The 20,440-nt window shown below is 43.4% G+C and overlaps 1 long non-coding RNA gene across 1 annotated transcript; it reads right to left on the bottom strand.

Moving 5' to 3' along the window:
• Positions 1 to 3,271: 3,271 nt before the first annotated feature.
• On the bottom strand, positions 3,272 to 20,388 carry LOC125485010. Its single transcript, XR_007263791.1, has 4 exons — positions 20,346 to 20,388; positions 18,870 to 18,916; positions 16,458 to 16,534; positions 3,272 to 4,771 (listed from the first exon to the last, which is right to left on the bottom strand). It is a non-coding gene; the product is annotated as an uncharacterized LOC125485010 (long non-coding RNA).
• Positions 20,389 to 20,440: the final 52 nt, after the last annotated feature.

The following is a 20,440-nucleotide window of genomic DNA, read 5'->3' as shown; positions in this document are numbered from 1 at the left end:
GGGGGGGGGGAACGAGCTGGGCTGGTTTTGGGATGCGGTAGGGGGAGGGGAGATTTTGAAGCATGTGAAGTCCACATTGATACCATTGGGCTGCAGGGTTCCTGGGAAGGGGGACTGCTTTGGAGCTGGAGTGGTGTAAGTGTAGCACTCAGAGTGCCACTACTGTGACATTGAGTGGCATACTATGACCAGAGCCAAATATTTCTACAACGCATCAGGGTAGGTTCTGCAGTCCCGTCAGGTACTTGGAAACAACAGTATCAGATGCTACAAACATCACCATCTTCAATGTTGACAGAGCTCAACAGGAGGGCAGAAAATCATTTGTAAAACCTTCAGCTGGAACATTGATGTCATATTTGACTTTAGGATTCCAACTGTGGTCTTAACAAGAGCCTTGCCTTCAATAAGATGTAGTTTATTGCTTGATGTTAATGTTATTCGTACCTGTTTGCTAAGATTAACAGTATTGACCTGGATATTCCAATGGCCATTGAGTCATTGGAGCAGTATAGGCTGCTGTTGCCCATTGGGATCATGCAGAATGCCTGACACAACTGAGTCTGTAGGAGTGGCATCCATTGAAGTCAGAGTCTTTGGATTCACTCAAACATAATCATTACCTAGGAAAGTTAAAGGATTGAAAATACACTAATTGTAGAACTGGCATTGCAATTTGTCATAGACAATTCCAAACCCTTCCGCTTCCACAAACTGACTACACTTCCTCCACTTGTACCTCTTTGAAGTGAGGCCCATGTCATCCCTCCCCTTCTACCCCAACCATGCTTCCAAAGCTCTAAACAATGTCCAACATTAGATGTGATTTCTTGATGGGACATCATTTGCTAGATTATCCTGAGTATGCTAGGAATTACACAGAGAATCAACTGAAGATAATCTGTTGGATTCTCATTGTGGCACACTGATTGGAGGCTACATATTATTAATACACATGACCCTATTTTTTTCATGGACAAAAGGAACGTGCTTGTTTCAACTCAACAAAATAGTTCTCTGGTTCATTCCTCAGGGCAAAACTTTGACCAGAGTCAACTTACTTGGTTTAAATTTAAACAAAGCTAGCAGTTAACTGTCAGCAATCATCTAACTTTAACATTTTCCAAGGAAACACCTTTAGCAATCACTTTTATAGTATAAAAATGTTGTTCCCCTTTACAGTAGTATTTTTTCGTATGTTCTGAAGAGTGCAAGGTGAAGAGCATCTACGAAACATGTCTTTTTTAGCAACACACTGGGATGTTTTACTTGTGAAGCATGTTTTACCGCCGCACATCAACATAACCAGATTAAAAAAAAAGTGATATGGAGTCTTTTGACTGAGGCAACAATAGGGCATGTGACCAATAGCTTGGTCAAAGAGATAGGTTTTAAGGAACATTTTAAAAGGAGCAAAAAGAAACAGAGACAGAGGTGGAGGTTCAGGGAAAGAATTCCCGAGGGTTGGGAACCAAGCAGCTGAAAGCACCATTGCCATTTGTCGCTAATTTATAAAAACAATAAATTTTTCAATTAGCAATTAGTGATATCACAGAAGGTTCATTGGTGTACATAAATCAGCCAGCAGAGAACACCTAAACAACCAGTGAAAGAGTGAGGCCTATTAGAGACCAGTGGAGCAACTTGCACATGGAGCCAGTGGACACAGAGGTCTCAAAAGGATATTTTTCAATCTGCATTCACAAAGGAGAGAAAAACATTGCAGTCAGGGATATCAGTTGCAATGGTGAGGTTCTCGAGCATTTTAAGATTAACAAGAAGGAGGTATTAGATGTTTTAGTAGGCATAAAGGTGCACAAATCCCCAGGCCCTGATGAGATGTAAAAACCAAAAGAACTGCAGATGCTGGAAATGAGACAAAAACTGAAATTGCTGGAAAAGCTCAGCAGGTCTGTCAACATTCGTGGAGAGAAATCAGAGTTAATGTTTCAGTAAACAACCCTTCCTTACTCAGTTCGCAGGAAGGGTCAGTGGACCCGAAATGTTAACTCCAGTTTCTCTCCACAGGTGCTGCCAGACCTGATGACATGTATCCCAGGCTGCTATGGGAGGCAAGAGAGGAGGTTGCTGGGGCCTTGGTGGGGCTATTTAATACTTCATTGGTCACAGTTGAAGTGCCAGATGACTGGACATTAGCTAATGTAGTTCCTTTGTTCAAGAAGGGCTGCAGGGATAGGCGAGGTAATTGCTAGTTGTCTGATGTCAGTGGTGGGGAAATTATTGGAAAAATTCAGAGGTACAGGATTAATCAATGCTTGGAAGGATAGGGATTGATCAGTGATAGTCAGCATTGATTTCTTGGCAGGACATAGTGTCTCACTAATTTAGTTGAGTTTAAGGTGACTAAATAGTGCAGTTGGATGTGGTTGACATGGACTTCAGTAAGGCCTTTGACAAGGTCCTACAGGGAAAGCTGGTCCATAAGGTAAGAACCCTTGGGATCAAAGATAAGCTGACAAACTGGTTCCAAAACTGGCTTACAAATAGGAGGCAAAGGGTAATGGTGGAGGCTGTTTTTGTGATTGGAAACCTGTGACCAGCACTGTTCCACAGAGATCGGTGCTAGGAGCTTTGCTCTTTGTTATGTACATTGATGACAGGGATGTGAATGTAGATGGTACAATTAGCAAGTTTGCAGAGGATACAAAAATATATTGGAGTTAGGCAATCAACCATGATCGATGAAGTGCCTCGAAGAGCTGAATGGACTACTCCTGCTCCAATTTTCCTGTATCTCCAGTTTTTTTGCTGGCTCGTGCTCACTTGCCAATTCATCAACTCCCTGTATGTCAATGGGCCTTGACCACACAATTGATTCTTTCCGATTTAAAAAAAGTGGGTCAGATGGCATTCAATACTCCTCCAGCTCAGACACCGATCCTCTGTATTGGATTGCTGATTTTGACCACGCATTGAGGGACCAAAGATAGTCAGAAACTCAATGGCTTCAATAGCCACACAGGAGAGGGAGTGTTGTATTTGTAATGTCACCGGACTAGCATTCCAGAAGCCCAGGCCAATAGGATGTGAACTCAAATCCCCACCATGGCATATGGTGAAATTTGAATTCAGTAAAATCTGGTGTAAAGAGTTAGCCCAAATGTCATAAACACCAGCTTGTTTCACTAATGCCCTTTAGGGAAGTTAAATGCTGACATAGCCAGTGATACCCACATCCCATGTATGAATTAAAAACACGCATGTGCAAAGCAATGTAGGTCATTGTAGAAAACACTTTTAGCCAGTAAGGTATCTTGCCAAGTTTGGTTTATTGCTAATACATCCATAAATATAAATAAACAGAAGATAAATTAATAGCCAAGTAGTGTAGGCTGACATTGAAGTGGCAAATGCACTGAGAAGTATGTCCCACACCATGCACTGAGTTCTGGGATCTCTAGCTTGTGCTGTTACATGCAATGTTTACAAGACAAAGATGCAAGCAGCTCATCCCCTTGTGTTAAAACTTTGGTGGGAAGCCAATCCGGCAAACACTGTACACAGAGCATGCCAACACAGATCTACATGCTCAGCAAGTGATAGCCATAATGACCAAGCCACATGAAGCAGGGAAAAGCCCACTAAAGGTAGATTGGCAGAAATAGAATGAGGTGGAATTCCTATCCAGAAAGGGGTTTGGAACCCCCCATTTCTTGCTGCCACTTTGCAGAAGAAAATTGGTATAGATGGGTTCCTATTCTCTATCAGGCGATGGGATAAAAGAGCCGAAGGCTGTGCTGCCTTATATCCTCTTTGCCTTTCCACTCTCAGGGCTCCCTTTGACCTGGTCATTAGAAATGTCACTAAGCCACAGCACTGCATAGCAGTGGGGTTGGGATGTGCGCCTTTGCAGGGGGATGGGACCCTGAGGGAGGGAGAAGAGTGGCCGCCTTATTACTTGCAAACCAGACAATCCCAAATACATTTACAAAATGGGTTCAACAGAGACAGGACACTCCAAAGCTAGCCTGGACCAATAGATGAAAACAGCTTTGTAGTGGATCAGTCATTTTCTATCTGATCTGGTTCTCTGTCCCATTGAAGTCAATGGGAATTGGGTTTGCTATGAATACATTTCAGGCCACCAGTTTTTAAACCCCCAGGCCTTTGGTTGTTGTTTTCAACTACTGATTTGCAGACCACCCAAGCCATTTGAAGCGACTGGCCCTGGGTCAGTACGCTCCCAATCTCACCTACCCTTCTTCAACCTTGTTGAGGTAGGCTTGGCAAATGGAGCTCACCTGCCCATTCTGACAATGCCTACTCATGAGCACTGCTGCCCAGTATTGATATTGGGCCATTGACTCCAACTGTTCACCACTGCCTCGCGTGAAACATGGAGCGCAGTAGATGCTGCAGATTTGATTAGGATACCGCCTTACGCTCATTTGTGCACACATAAACAAAACATCTGAATATAAAAATATTTCTTTTTGCTCTCAATGTTTCCAGGAGGGCAAATCATAACTTTACAGCACATTTCAAATATAAAAATTTAACCCATTTCCATCAGACACAATACAAAAATAGTAAATAATCTGACATATGTGCAGCTATGTACATTTTCAGATGGAGCCTTTTTGCACACATTCCATTGCCTATATAAATCGATTGACCAAGAGGGTAGGGATGTTTCAAGATCTACAGTGATCTATTCCTTGCCAGAAATATTCACGTTATTGCAAACATGTCCTTTGTGTCTTCATACCTTGTACTTTTGTCTTCCTTTTTCACTGATCACACAAATATGCTTTGAAAGAAAAGAAAAGGTTCAAAGTGACACAGGTACAGTTTTGCCAATTTAACAGGTCAACATTAATCTTTTTGTTTATATTCTCCATTACACTCGACTATTTTAATGTTTTTCTGACTGGTGAGCAACTAACTGTAGTAAGAAAGCCTTTTGAAGTTTGGTCACTTTTGTGACAAATTTGGCACAAGACAAACTGCCACAAGCAGCAAAGTGACTAGTTTATAAAATAATGAGGGGTACAGATAGAGTTATTGGGAGTTGTCTTTTCCATAGGATAGGGGATTTCAAGAGGGGGGAGGGGCACCTTTTTAAAGGTGAGACGAGAGAGATTTCAAAAAGACCAAGGTGCATTTTTTTTTGCACAGAGGGTGGTTCACATGTGGAGTGAACTTCCTGAGGAAGTGGTGGATGCGAGTAGAATCATAGAACTGTACAGCATAGAAACAGATCCTTTGGTCCAACTTGTCCATGCAGACCAGATATCCTAAATTAATCTAGTCCAATTTGCCAGCATTTGGCTCATATCCCTCTAAACCCTTCCTATTCATGTACCCATCCAGATGCCTTTTAAATGTTGTACATCTTCTGGCAGCTCATTCCATACACACCATCCTTTGTGTGAAAAAGTTGTCTGTTAGGTCCCTTTTAACTCTTTCCCCTCTCACCTTAAACCAAAGCCTTCTAGTTTTGGACTCCCCCACCCTGAGGAAAAGACCTTTGCTATTCACTGTATCCATGCCCCTCATGATTTTATAAACCTCTATCAGGTCACCCCTCAGCCTCCAACAGAAAATAGCCCAACCTCTTCAGCCTCTCCCTATAGCTCAAACTCTCCAACCCTGGCAACATCTTTATAAATCTTTTTTCTGAACCCTTTCAAGTTACCCAACATCCTTCCTATAGCAGGGAGACCAGAACTACACACAGTGCTCCAAAGTGGCCTAACCACAATTATATATTTTTTTAAAAATTGGTTAAGTACATGAATAGGAAAGGTTTGGAAGGATGTGAGCCAGGAGCAGGTGGTGGGGCTAGTTTAGTTTGGACAGGTTGGAGGAAGGGGCCTGTTTCCATGCTGTATGACTCTGACCATTTAACCTGTTTTAGCGTTTTGAGGCCTAAATATTGCTTAGGGCATAAGGAAGAACTTACTTGCTCATTTTTAATGAGTGCCATAGGATCATTTAGATCCAAGAGTTTTAACATCTCTTCTCAAAGACATTCTGCTCTTGTTCCACTCAGTAATACGCTCCTATCCTCTCCTTCTCTAGGAAGTACTGACTCATTATTTTTCAGTTGGGGTAGCTTCTCACCATAGCCTTCCCATTCACCATTTTTCATAGTGTCACCAGAGAGATGGTCTTATAGAGGAACTAGTTCATGGCAATCCAGTCACATCTTCAACAAAGAGATAGTAGGAACTGCTGATGCTGAAGAAGGGTCCAGACCCGAAACGTCAGCTTTCCTGCTCCTCTGATGCTGCCTGGCCTGCTGTGTTCATCCAGCTCCACACCTTGTTACCACATCTTCAACAAATATCCTTTCAGAGGTGCTTTGAAGTTGCTTTCCATTGAGTAGTGAGCAAGTTGGAGAGAGGTGACCCCAACACACAAAACATTAATACAACTATTTTCATAGAATCCCTACAGTGTGGAAACAGGCTGTTCTGGCCATCGAGTCTAAATTGTCCCCCCCGAACAGCATCCCACCCAGACCTAACCACCTACCCTACTGCTGTTAACCCTACATTTCCCATTGCTAATCCACCTATCCTGCACATCCCTAGACACAATGGGGGCAATTTAGCACATCCAATCCACCTAATCTTTGGACTTTGGGAGGAAACCCGAGCTGTTATAGAGAAAATGTGCAACGTCCACAGTGTCACCCAAGGGTGGAATAAAACGCAGGTCCCTGTTGCTGAGAGGCAGCAGTGCTAATCATACCTCCAACATGGTAAAATGTCAGAGTACACCACAGGATCATTCATGGGAAAGTATGACAATCAAGTCAGATAAGGACAGCTTGGGTCAAATAACCAAAAGCTTTGTCAAAGATGCAGGTTTTAAGTATGAGAGGAGAAAATGAACATTGAGAGAGAGAGAGAGAGCGAGAGCACGGTGCCAGGAGGCTATTCCAGAGCTTGGGACCTAGGCAACCGAAAGGTTCTCATCGCAAATGTGGAATGATCAAAGCCCATGATGCTCAGGAGGCCAGAATTAGAGGAATGCCAATATCTCAGATTTGGGAAGTTAGACAGAGGCAAAACCAGAGAGATTTGGAAAACAGAAACCAGGATGTTGCTTGAACAGGAGCCAAAGTGAGTGAGCAAGCACAGAGGTGACAGGAAATAGGGGTTTGTTGGAAGACAAGACACAGGTAGAGTTGTGGATGACCTCAAGTTTATGAAGGGTAGAATGTGGAAAATCAGCCAAGAATACATTGGAATAGTTGAGTTTAGAGGTAATGAAATAAGATTTAAAAAATTGACTATTTTCAAACCGTATGATTTTAGTGCTTTATAGGACCTACACCTTTGGGTGTCATGGTTGCTCAGTGGTTAGCACTTCTGTCTCAGTGCCAGATGACCCAGGTTTGATTCCACCCTTGGATGACTGTCTGTGTGGAGTTTGCACGTTCCCCCCATCTGCATGGGTTTCCTCCCACGGTCCAAAGATGTGCTTTTTAGGTGGATTAGGCATGGGATTACAGGGATGGGGGGGGTGGTCAGCGTGGACTCAATGGGCCAAATGGCCTGCTTCCACAGTGTAAGGATTCTACATGGTCTGAAATAGCTCTAAAAAGGTGTGTGTGGTGTGCCTGTTTGAAAGTGCCCTTCAGAGTGCACCCTGGGGATATTTAGAATGCCAATAGCTCCACATCACTGACTGTGCATGTTGAGCAATTGTTACATCTTTACTGAAAAAGTTTTGTTTTGATAATAAGCTAATAATTCTATTTACTACAGAAGCGGTCGATAGATCTTGTTTAAAACCCAATATTGATATTTCAGTGGCCATTCTTGTTCATTGGGAAAGCATTCTTATTTGAAAAGTGAGGAGCTGATTCAACCATCTCCACCTGAACATAACACTCGTAGCAAGACTGAAAGACAACCGAGTACATTGTCAACCATGACTGTCAGGTCCATACCCATTTTTCACTACTATCTGATGAAAAAAAAATCTCCCAGCTATACTTGCAGTACTCTCTTCTGGGGGGGTGGTTAGGATTACTGTGCAAACATTGCCAAAGATTGTACCCCTCTGGCTATCTTTTAAAGCCGTGTAAAGTAAAACACAATCTTCTTAATTACAAAATGATAGCAAAAGGACTTGCAGAAGGAGATAGCAAAACAAAAAAAAAGTGTTGACTAATGGTGACTCGCCTCAATCCTGCAGAGGCCAGATCCTGATCAGTCTCAGCCATGAAGCATGTACCACAGGCGATAGCCCATTTCCTGTCTGAGTCGCTGTGATAATCTCCCAACCATGGAGAGGCTGATTGAGGGAAAGGCAAATAAAAACACCCTGCGCCGAGAAGTCAGAGCCAGAAAGAAACAGCAGTAGCGTATGTGTATTTCGCTGGATTGTAAAAATGGCCTTGCCCTAGCGAGGAGCTGCCTCGGTAACAACCCCAGCTGACAGAAGCGGTCATTCCCAGCAGGTAGAGGGGGGAGAAGAGGTATAGGAGCAGAGTAGAGTAGCTCACTCCTCCTGAGTGACTGATGATCAGCAGCTAACGACTGTCAAAAAATTTCTAAAAATTCATCTTCCATTCCGAGTTCAAGATTCTGGAACAGGACTTGAGAGGCTGGATAGGCTGGGACTTTCTTCCCTGGATCAACGGTGGATCAGGGGTGACCTTAGACGTTTATAAAGCCTAAGGTGCATGGATAAGGTGAATAGTCAAGGTCTTTTTCCAAGGGTAAGGGAGTCCAAAATTAGAGGGCATAGGTTTAAGGTGAGAATGAAGGATTTAAAAGGAACCTGATGGGCAACTTCTTCACAGAGGGTGCTACGTGTATGGAATGAGCTGCCAGAGCAAGTGGTAAAAGCTGGTACAATTATAACATTGAAAAAACATTTGGATAGGTACATGAATAGGAAAGGTTTAGAGGGATTTGGGCCAAATGCAAGCAAATAGACTAGTTCAGTTCAGGAAACCGGGTTGGCATGGGCGAGTTGGGCTGAAGGGTCTTTTTCATGCTATATGACTCTGTGACTTGTAGCTATGTCCTGAATACAGCATGCTCTTGTTGGGTGTGTTTTGCATCCCCCTCACCCAAGACAACAGCAAGCACTCAGCCCAACACCCCCCAAAACCTACCCCCAACCCCACACACCCATACAGAGTGCGCGTAAACACTGAAATGAGCAGCTTGTGCAGAACTTGCAATTGAATTGGTGTCAGATCAATTGAATTATTTAAATGCTCAGTATGACTGCAACATTTCTCTGCCCACCCCATAATATGTGGAGAACAAAAGAGTAAGAAGCCCTCCCTTTCGTATTTGCAAAGTATGAAAAGCGGAGAGAGGAAGGGGTCACTATGTTCCGAGGCTGCCCTTTACACTTTAGGGGGTCACAACCCAGACAATAGGACTTCTCCTTTTTTCCTCCCTATAAAAAGGTTTTAAAAACCAAAACACTTTCCCTCCTCATCTCTCACCCACCCACAATCCACATCTTCCCCTCCCACCACCATATGGACAAATCCCCACTGTCTGATGCCCCTCACTTGCCTGGTTCCAGGGTCCAATGAGGTCTACAGTTCTGGGTAACCTCCACTATGATTGACAGCACTAGTGCTCCAATCGTGTTGGCCAGCAGGTCCAGGGGTTGGGACCACCTACTTCCTGCCCCTGGAAATGGGTGGGGAGATGCTGACCTACTCTGTACTAAAAATTTAGCCACCCGCAGCACAACATACCTGTTTACCGTCTATCAGCCAGCTGCCAACTTTCCTTCCAGGAGGCACCCTCCCCATGCCCCCAGATGTTTCTACCCACTGATATAGTTATGTTGCTGACTAATCAGAAATAGCAAGTTGAAGAGACCGGCCAGGCTGAAACACGACAGGCGCAAGGAATGTCTGTTGGATTAAATTGCATCCATTTCAATGCAAGAGGACTGACAGGTAAGGCTGATGAACTGTGTGGATAGGTACAAGGGACTGGGATATTATAGCTATTACAGAAACATGGCCAAGGGAGAGACAGGACTGGCAGCTTAATGTGTCAGGGTACAGATGCTTTAGGTGGGACAGAGTGGAGGAAAGAGGGGAAGAGGAGTTGCATTTTTGATTAAGGGGAGTATCACAGTAGTAGTCAAAAAATAACTAAGGGATCATCCAGTGAGGCTTTGTGGGTAGACCTTAGAAATAAGAAGGGGATGGTGACATTATTGGGGTTGTACTATAGGCCCCCAAATAATCAACAGGAATTAGAGGAAAAAATATGCAGGTAGACTGGGGAGACTTGCAGGAAAAACAGGGTTGTCATAGCAGGGGGTTTGTAATTTTCCTAACATAAACTGGGACTGCCATAGTGTTAAGGGCTTAGATGTGGTGGAATTTGTTAAATGTGTTCAGGAAAGTTTCCTCAAGCAGTATATAGACGGTCTGACTCGGGAAGGGGCAAAATCCAACCTACTCTTGGGAAAAAGGGCAGGACAAGTGACTAAGTAACAGTGGCGGAGCACTTTGGGACAGTGACCATAGCTCGATTAATTTTAAAAATAGTTAAGTGGGGGGACAAAAACAGGTCCACAGTTCATGTTCCAAATTGGGGCAAGGCGAATTTTGATGCAATTAGACAGGAGCTTGCAGGGATTGATTAGAGTACTTTCTTTGCAGGCAAAGGGAGCTCCAGGAAGCGGGAGACCTTTAGAATTGTGGTTGCTAGAGTTCAAGGTCTATATGTTCCTGAGGGTGAACAGCAAGGTTGGCAGGAGTAGGGAAACCTGGATGACAAGAGACATTGAGGCTTTGACCAGAAAAAAGGAGGAGGCGTAGCTCAGATAGAGGCAACTGGGATCAAGGGAATCCCTGGATTTATATAAGAGATACAGGAATTTTCTGAAAAAGGAAATCACAGGGTGAAAAGGAGGCACGAGATAGCTTTGGATTCACCCCAATCTTCTCAGCCGAAGAGATTCTTAAGTATACTAAAAGGAAAAAGAATAACTGGAAAGAGAATAGGACCCCTCAAGGACCAAAGTAGACATGTATGTATGGAACCGCAGGAAATAGACAAGGTCTTCAATGAATATTTCTCCCGTGTTTACCATGGAGAAATATATGAAGACTTGGGAACTCTGAAGTTAGTGGTGATATCTTGGGGACAGTTCATATCACAGAGGTGATGTTGGACATATTAGAATGTATGAAGGTGGATAAATCTCCTGGTCCTGGCCAGATATATCCAAGAACCCTGCAAGAGGCTAGAGATGAAATTGCAAGGGCCCTGGCTGATATATTTGCATCGTCGTTAGCCACGAATGAGGTCCCAGAAAACTGGAGGGTAGTAAATGATGTGCCCTTATTCAAGAAGGGCTGTGAAGAAAAACCTGGGAACTATAGACCAGTAAGTTAACATCTGTGGTATGTAAGTTACTTGAGAAAACTCTGAGGGATAAGATATACACATATTTGGAAAGACAGGGTCCGATTAGGAGTAGTCAGGATGGCTTTGTGCATGGGAGATCATGCCTCACAAATCTGTTACAGTTCTTTGATGAAGTGGCCAGGAAAGTTGATGAGGGCAGGGCAGTAGACGTAATCTATATGGATTTCAGTAAGGCCTTTGATAAAGTTCCACACAGTAAGCTGAACTGGAAGGTTAGGAAGGTTAGATCACATGGAATCCAGGGAGAGCTGGCAAATTGGATACACAATCGGCTTGATAGTAGGAAGCAGAAAGCAATAGTGGAAGGATGCTTGTCAGACTGGAGGCCTATGACTAATGGTGTGCCTCAGGGGTCAATGCTGGGCCCATTGCTGTTTGTTATCTATATCAACATCAATGATTTGGATCAGAATGTATGTATAAGGCATGATTACTAAGTTTGCAGACCACACTAAAATAGGCGGTATCGTGGACAGTGAGGAAGGTTCAGAAATTGCAGCAGGATCTTGATCAGCTGGGGAAGTGGGCTGAGAAGTGACAAATGGAGTTTAATATAGATAAGTGTGAGGTGTTGCATTTTGGAAAGTCAAATCAAAGTAGGAGTTTTGTGGTGAATGGTAGGGCCTTTGGGAGCGTAGTGGGACAGAGGGACCTTCGAGTTCAGGTGCACAGTTTTCTGAAAGTGGAATCACAGGTAGACAGGGCAGTGAAGAAGGTTTTTAGTACACTGTCCTTCAGTCAGGGCATTAAGTATAGAAGTTGGGAAGTTATGATGCAGCTGTACAGGACATTGGTGAGGCCGCACTTGGAGTATTGTGTTCAGTTTTGGTCACTTTGCTACAGGAAGGATGTTATTAAACTAGAAAAAGTGCAGAAGAAATTTATAAGCATGTTGCCAGGACTCAAGGGACTGAGTTATAGGGAGAGTTGAACAAGCCAGGACTTGTTTCTTTAGAGCGTAGGAGATTGAGGGGCGAATGTTATAGAAGTATCTAAGATCATGAGAGGCATGGATAGGGTGAACACACTCAGTCTTTTTCCCAGGGTTGGGGAATCGAGGGCAGCAGTTTAAGGTAAGAGGGGAAAGAATACATGGGAGCCTGAGGGGCAACTTTTTTTTGTTTTTAAAAAAACACAGAGGGTGGTACGCATATGGAATAAGCTGCCAGGGGAAGTGGTTGAAGCGGGTACATTAACAACATCTAAAAGGCATTTGGATGAATACATGGATAGGAAAGGTCTAGAAGGATATGGGCCAAGTGCAGGGAAATGGGGTTAGAATGGATGGACATTTTAGTCAGCATGGGCCAGTTTGGGCTGAAGGGCCTGTCTCTGTGGCGTAGGACTCTGACTCTACTGCATCATTGATGACAGTCTAAACACAAGATTATAAAAGGAGATTACGGATTAGGCAGGCTATTTAACTTCCCACATCTCCCGATTTCTGCCAATATTCACTGAGGGCTCATTTTTGGGTCAAGCACCAGGGTCAACTTCCCTGCTCTTCTCGTGGGAACTTCATGGTGTACCCGGAGAGGTAGGCTGGGCCTCAGTTTAAAATTGCATCTGAGGCACGATAACTGACAGTGAATCACTTCCTCTGTGCTGCACTACAGCTCCACCCAAGGGTTTAAACAAGTCTCTGAAATGAGACCTGAACCCACCGACTCATTCCAAAGGGAGGGCAAGCCACTGGAAACTTTAACTCTCCCTTCTCTCTTTCGATTCTGCCAGACCTCCATTTTCTGCCTGTGGACAGATGACTGGGTTGCCAAATTCTGAACAAACACCATCTACAAGTTTGCTGACAACACCACTGTAGTAGGACAGATATCTAACAACGAGTCAAAATACAGAAGGGAGGTAGAGGGCTTGGTGATGTGGTGCAATGAAAACAATCTGTCTCTCAATGTCAGCAAAATTAAAGAACTGATCATTGACTTCAGAAAGAAAGGAGGAGGACATGCTCCCATCTACATTGATGGAACTGAGGATGAGGGGGTCAAGTTCCTCAGAGTGACAATAACCAGCAATCTGTCCTGGACTTCCCACATAGCTGTCAAGGCGGCACAACAATGTCTCTTCCTCGGGCAGGTCAGAAAATTTGGCATGTCCGTAAGGACCCTCACCAACTTCTACAGATGCATAATTGAAAGCATACTGTCTGGGTGCATAACGGCCTGGTACAGCAACTGCTCTGCCCAGGACCATAAGAGACTACAGAAGGTGGTCTGGGCTGTGCACACCATCACAGAAGCCAACTTTCCATCCATGGACTCCATTTACATGCTCGCTGCTGCAGAAATGCCACCGTCAAAGAGCCATCACACTCCAGTAATGATCTCCTGCAACCTCTTCCATCAGGCAGAAAATACAGAAGCCTGAACAGATGCACCAGCAGGTTCAGGAACAGCTTCTTTCTGGCTGTTTTTAGACTGATAATTAGACTTTCTAGCCTCAAATAACACTGATCTTGCTAATGTTGATCTTGACTAGCACACGCGCTGTGCAATGTAACCTGTATCCTCCAAGTCTTTTTGATCTAAACATCCTTGCTTACTATGATCTGCCTGTAAACAAAGCTTTTCACTGTACTTCAGCACGTGACAATAAATCAATTTCTATTTTTGTTTCAGATTTTAAGCATCTGCAGTTTTTTGGTTGTTTTTAGTGTCTTCAACCCACAAACTGACTCAGTGGTGAGACAATACTAACAACACAGCCATGTGTGACTACAAAGCTACAAAAAGAGCTGGTTTTGACAACTGGCATGCGTTCAATTTTAAATCAGTCTACCATTGCTCTCAAGGAGGGGATAGATATAGTTCAAGGGATCAAAGGGAATGAGGTGAAACCAGGAACAGGGTGTTGAATTAGATGATCAGCCATGATTATGTTGAATGGCAAATGAAATAACTGCACAGAGGCGGGCGGTTATCCCCCGTCACCCTTTATTTACACATGCACAGTATATGGTCTCTGACCAGCTAGCTCAGAGCCAGTCCCTGGAGAAGACTTTCTGACACTCCTATTTCTGTCAGCCAGGACTCCCTGATTGGCCCAGGTTAACAGCCTCAATTAGGGATCACATACTCAACAAGATCCACCTGGCCAGACTCATTCCAATCACCACAGCACAGCAGGCTTGAAGGGCCAAATAGCCTACTCCTGCTTCTATTTTAGGTGTTTCTATTGGTGACCGTGTCTTCAAGTGCCTGGGTTATAACCTGTGGACACCATCTCCTCTCTAAATTCAACAAATAAATATGAGAAAGGAGAAATCATCGTTGTTAAATATCAAACCACCACCAGATCAACCTATCACTCATTAAATAATTAATAAATTACAAGCACGAGCTCCCGGAATATTGCAACATCACAAACAGGCGAGGGTAGGAGGGAACTAAATTAAAATGGAGTTGAAGGAGAAAAATCAGACATTCCTCATCCTTTAGACAATGCCTTAAATCCAGGTTCACCAGTCACAAAATATCCTGATGTGGTTTGGAATCAAGCTTTGTTTGATAACCTTCCTGTGTAGGAATTTCGTCTGGTGCCCATTCTGAACTGTCACCTGTTTGGCCATTTCAGAGGGAGGTTAAGAGTCAACCACATGGTTGAGAGTCTGGAGTCACAGGAAGATCTTAACAGGTAATGACAGCAGACTCTCTTCCCTGGAAAATAAAACATTAATGAACCTGACAGGTTTTCACAATATTTGGTGGTATCATGGCTGACACCACACCGATTAGCTTTCAATTCCTGATTTATTGCTAAAGGGTTTAACCCTCACCAGCTGCTGTGGTGGGATTTGAACCCAGGTACCCAGGGCATTAGTCTGGGCCTTGGGATGATATTACCACTGCCTCCCCTACAAACATGGAAACTGTATCTGAATTAGTTGAAGGAAACAAGATTTCATTGGCCTGTATGTCAAGGACCCAGAAGACATCATACTCCATAAAAACCAAAAGAACTGCAAATGCTGGAAGTCAGGGTAGGCAATGGCCTAGTGGGATTATCACTAGACTGTTAATCCAGAGACTCGGGTAATAGTCTGCGGACCTGGGTTCAAATCCCACCATGGCAGATGGTGGAATTTGAATTCAATAATAATCTGGAATTAAGAGTCGAATGATGACCATGAATCCATTGTCGACTGTCAGGAGGAAAAAAAAAACATCTGGTTCACTAATGTCCTTTAGGGAAGAAAATCTGCCATCCTTACCTGGTCTGGCCTACATGTGACTCCAGAGCCACAGCAATGTGGTTTGACTCTTAATTGCCCTCTGGGTAATAAATGCTGGTCCAGCCTGTGATGCCCACATCCCATCATGGAATAAAAAAAAAACAAAAACAGAAATTGCTCGAAAAGCTTAGCAGGACTGTCAGAGTCTGTAGAGAGAAGTCAGCGTTAACATTGAGTCCAGTGACCCTTCCTCAGAACTGATGGTGGCTAGAAAAAAGTTGTTTTTTTTTAAATGCAGAAGTTATGGTGGGGGACAATTGGGGTAAGGAGTAAACGATAGGTGAAGAGCCCAAAAGGAGAGAGGAACAGTTGGACAGACAAAGGAGTGGATAACGATCAGACTGGGAGAACGAATAGCCACTAATGGGGACAATGGGTTGTGTGTAATAGCAGACCATGTGATAACAAGGCCTGGTGTGTGGGGTTTAGTGTAATGATGTGCCTCAAGCCCTAAAATTGTTGGATTCAATATTGAGCCAAGACGACTGTAGAGTTGCACTCTAAATGGCTTCAGCTAATGTACTGACTGAGGAGGGGAGACACAATATTACAGGTACATCAGACTGTACACTAAGGTAATGAGAGAGGAGGAGAATGTATTTGTAGGACCTAATAAAGCAGGGCAACGGAAACCTTTCAATTAATGGATGAGGAATTGGGACAAGCCATCAAACTACTGCACAGGTAAAGCAATGTGAAAAAAATGCTCATTGCAACTGTAAAGGAGGGCATAGCATCACAGTGTAAAAGGCATCATTAAACAATTCCATATATCACAAATAAAAGTTGTAGCAATATATACTTACATTCAAGTCTCGGAAATACTCATTGTAATCCAGGGCATATCCCACCACAAATTTATCTGGGATTTCAAATCCTATAACTGCAAAAACAAGGCATCGAATGTTAACACCGTAACCGTTGGTAGCTGTCACATCCCAAGATGGGGATTTGTTCAGTCCCTTTGATTGCACCCTTACAGAATGTTTCCTGTCTTCCAATTACAGCCACTAACTGTTTGGTAGGCCGATTCAACGTTTTGACATGAACGGCCCTCTATAGAATCAAAGACTAGGAGGAGGCCATTCAGCTGATGAAGCCTTGTGCGACTTTGAAAGAATTCATTTAATCCCATTTCTCATAGCCCTGCTATGTCCCGTTTCCTTTTAAATGTCACTATTGAATCGGCTTTTGCCATTCTTTCAGATACTTTAATCCTGAACATAACTTGCTTAAAACAAATGTTCTTAACTTCCCTTTGAGGCAACCATAGTTTTAGAGGCAGTGAAGTTACAATTGTGGAGGATCCTTCCAATTTCCTGATTGCGGGGAAAGATTTCCCCACCTGGTTCATAAAATCCATATGTCACCTCTCCTTCTCCACGTTCCGTAGTTCAGTAAAACGAGGAGTGAAGCAAAAACAACTTGCATTTATAAAGCACCTTTGACAGAACTTCACAAAATGCTGCAACTAATCCAGTACTAGGAAATAAATGCTGGCCCAGCCAATGACACCTGCCTCCAGTGAACAAATGAAACAAAACCTCATTGCAGCATTATCAAACAATAATTAACATCTGATTCAACAAAACGGACATTACAAAAGATGACCAAGTGTTTGGTCAAGAGGGCTTTTAAGGGGTAACTTAAGGCTGGAAAAGAATTGGAGAGTTTTCGGAAAGACATTCCAAGGATTAAAGTCTGGATTACTGAATTACTCACCATTAGTAAGCATTATGTGCGTTTTGTAACCTAAACCAAATAGTCATGTTTGATTATTTTGGGATAATCCCACATCCTGATTAAAGCTGAAGTGATAAACAGATGGTTTGAATCCAGTATTATTGTTTAAAATGTCAACTCTACATCTCAACTTTTCCTATGGTTCCTGACCAGCCTCCAATAAACACGTGTTCACCAAGGACTAAAACACCAACATCCTAACACACAAAGACCGCTTCAACCATGACCACTGTTCTCTGACCAATACTGGCTCCTGGTCTAGCAATGACTACTTTCTAAGGTTTTGGAGTAGATTTGTAGCTCGGGTTGTGGGTGTTGAGGTTGTTGAGGTTGGTTGGCTCGCCGAGCTGGTTTCTTGTTTCGCAGACGTTTCGTTACCATGCTGGTTAACATCCTCAGTGCAGCCTCCGATGAAGCGTCGGTATGATTTCCCGCCTGGTTTTTAAATGACTACTTTCAAATTCACTTCCCAGATTTCAAATTCCACCCTTGCCTTATCCCTTCTCACTGCTGTTACATCCTCCAATTGCACAACCTGCTGATCTCAGTCCTCCTCCAACGCTGTCCTCTTGCACATTTACAGGAAGATGGTAGCATAGTGGTAATGTCAATGGACTAATACTCCAGAAACACGGGAGTAATACTCTGGAACACCAGTTCAAATCGCACTATAGCGACTGGTGGAATTATTATCGTTCGATTGATAAATCTGAAAATAGAAAGTTCGCTTCAGCAATTGTGACTTTGAAGGTATCATCTATTGTAAGTTAAAAACCCATCGGGTTCACAAAATGTCCTTTTGGAAAGGATGTTTAGTGTCTTTACCCAGTCTGGCCTACATGCAATTCCAATTCCATACTAGTGAGGTTGACTCTTAACCCTCCTATGAAATTGCCTAGCAAACGACTCAGTTTGAGGTTAATTCAACGTCAATGATGTGCCCATATTCTAGGAAAGAATCATTTTTTTAAAAAAATTCCAATTTCAATTGCTCAACCATTGGTAGCCATGGCCAAGGACCCAAGCTCTGAAGTTCTGTCCCTATGCCCCTCTACTTTCTTCCTCCTTTAAGAGGCGCCTTAAAACCTAACTTATTCTTAAAGCCTTGATCATCTACCCGAATACTGCCTTGCATGCTTCAGAGTCAATGTCCATTTGAGAGTCCTGCTGTTCAGTATACGTTTTACCACACTGAAAAGGTTCAAGAAAATGCAAAACATTGTTGTTAGTTGTGCTCAAGACTGAGCACAAAAAATGAGAAGCTATCGGAATTTCTCAGATTATAGTTGGGAGACCTTTGCCCCAAAACTTCCCTCTCCACAAAAAAAAAAAAAAACGCCTTTGATATTGCAACAGCAGACTATTTTAGTGCCTCTAGACACTGGGTGTAACTGCAAACTCCCAGTCATGAGATTAAGCCCAGCACTAATCTTCTTTCTTGGATGTTAGTCAAGTAAATGGAGTGCAGTACTTACAATCTGGTCTATATCCTGAACTCCTAGGGGTCCTTTTCAACAACAAGCTGCAAGTAGATTCAAAAAAAGAGAAAGAAAGTCATTTAACATGGCCCCATTCAGCTGCACCTTCGAAAGCCCTGACCCTTACTACCTAAATGATCTCGGGCAGCACACACATTGGAACACCGTCTACCGTGAGGTCCCCTCCAAGCCATGCATTATCCCAATTTGGAACTTAAATCGCTGTCCCTTTACAGTCACTGGGTCAAAATCTGCGAACTCCATTACTAACAGCACTGGGGTTTGGAGACACCCCAAGGACAGTAGTGGCTTAAGGCCATGGCTCACAACCACATTTACTGGGGTAATTGGGGATGGGCAATAAATGCTGGCCTAGTCAGTAACCCCAGCATCCCATGAATGAAAGCAAACAAAAACCACAAGTCTACATAGTAACTTTGTGAACCAGTGCAGTGAAAAACTAGTAATCTACCATGAAGGGGGATGGACACAGTGCAGAATATTCAAGGTCACTACATTAAACTTAAATGGAATGGACAATCAATCACAGTGGACTCTTTGATTCAACAATACATCACAACTAGTCAGTTTAACTCATGCAGTTACACGCACTAATGAATGTTAATTAACGCTCTACCTCAGAGATACAAGAACGTGCCTTAAACAGAGAGTGCCACACTGTCAGGTGTCGTCATTGCTTATGATAAAATTGAGATAACAAGGGAAACGAAAACCCTCATTTCTGATGAGCTTTTCATGAGCTCAGGGTATCTCAGCGTGTAATACAACATAGAATTTTCTCAATGGCTCTAGTGTAGGAAATACAGGAACAAGGATCCACATGGTTGTCCATTTAGGACTGAGCCGAGGAGAAATGCCTTCACCCAGAGAGTGGTAAGCCTGTGGAATTCTCTGCCACAGAAAGCGGTTGAGGGAGAAAGTGGGAACAGGGCACCGAGCTGAATAATCAACCGAGATCATATTGAATGGTGGAGCAGGCCCAAAGGTGCCTGTTTTCTAGGTTTCTACATAAATGCAACAGTCAGTTTGTTCACAGCAAAATCCCACAACCAGATCATCTGTTTTAGAAGTTTTTAAATCAAGCTGTAGGGACACTAGCACTGCACCACACACTCCTGATAATCTGTTTTATAATGCTGTTGATTGAAGGACAAATAATGACCAGGGCACTGGGGTGCGCTCCTTCGCTCCTCTTCAAAATAGAGCTATACGGTATTTTAGATCCACCCCAGAGTACAGTAGAATCTCACTATACAGTACTCCCTCACTGCTGCACTAGAGAGTGATAAAGACCATCATACCACACAGAAATAAGCCCTTCGGTCCAACTCGTCTGTGCCAACCAGACATCCCAATCTGAATTAGTCCCATTTGCCAGCATTTAGCCCATCTCTCTCCAAACCCTTCTGTTCATCTACCCTTCCAGATGCCTTTTAAATGTTGTATTTGTACCCGCCTCCACCACTTCCTCTGGCAGTTCGATTCATGAACTCATCATCCTCCAGTCACCCAAAAGGTCCGAGTCAGGGGCCAAAGTGCCAAGTGGC

Source organism: Rhincodon typus, chromosome 15 (assembly GCF_021869965.1).
Source record: "Rhincodon typus isolate 14 chromosome 15, sRhiTyp1.1, whole genome shotgun sequence".
Taxonomy (NCBI): Eukaryota; Metazoa; Chordata; class Chondrichthyes; order Orectolobiformes; family Rhincodontidae; genus Rhincodon; species Rhincodon typus.
Note: the sequence above shows the minus strand (reverse complement) of the source record. Positions and strands in the feature narration are given on the sequence as shown.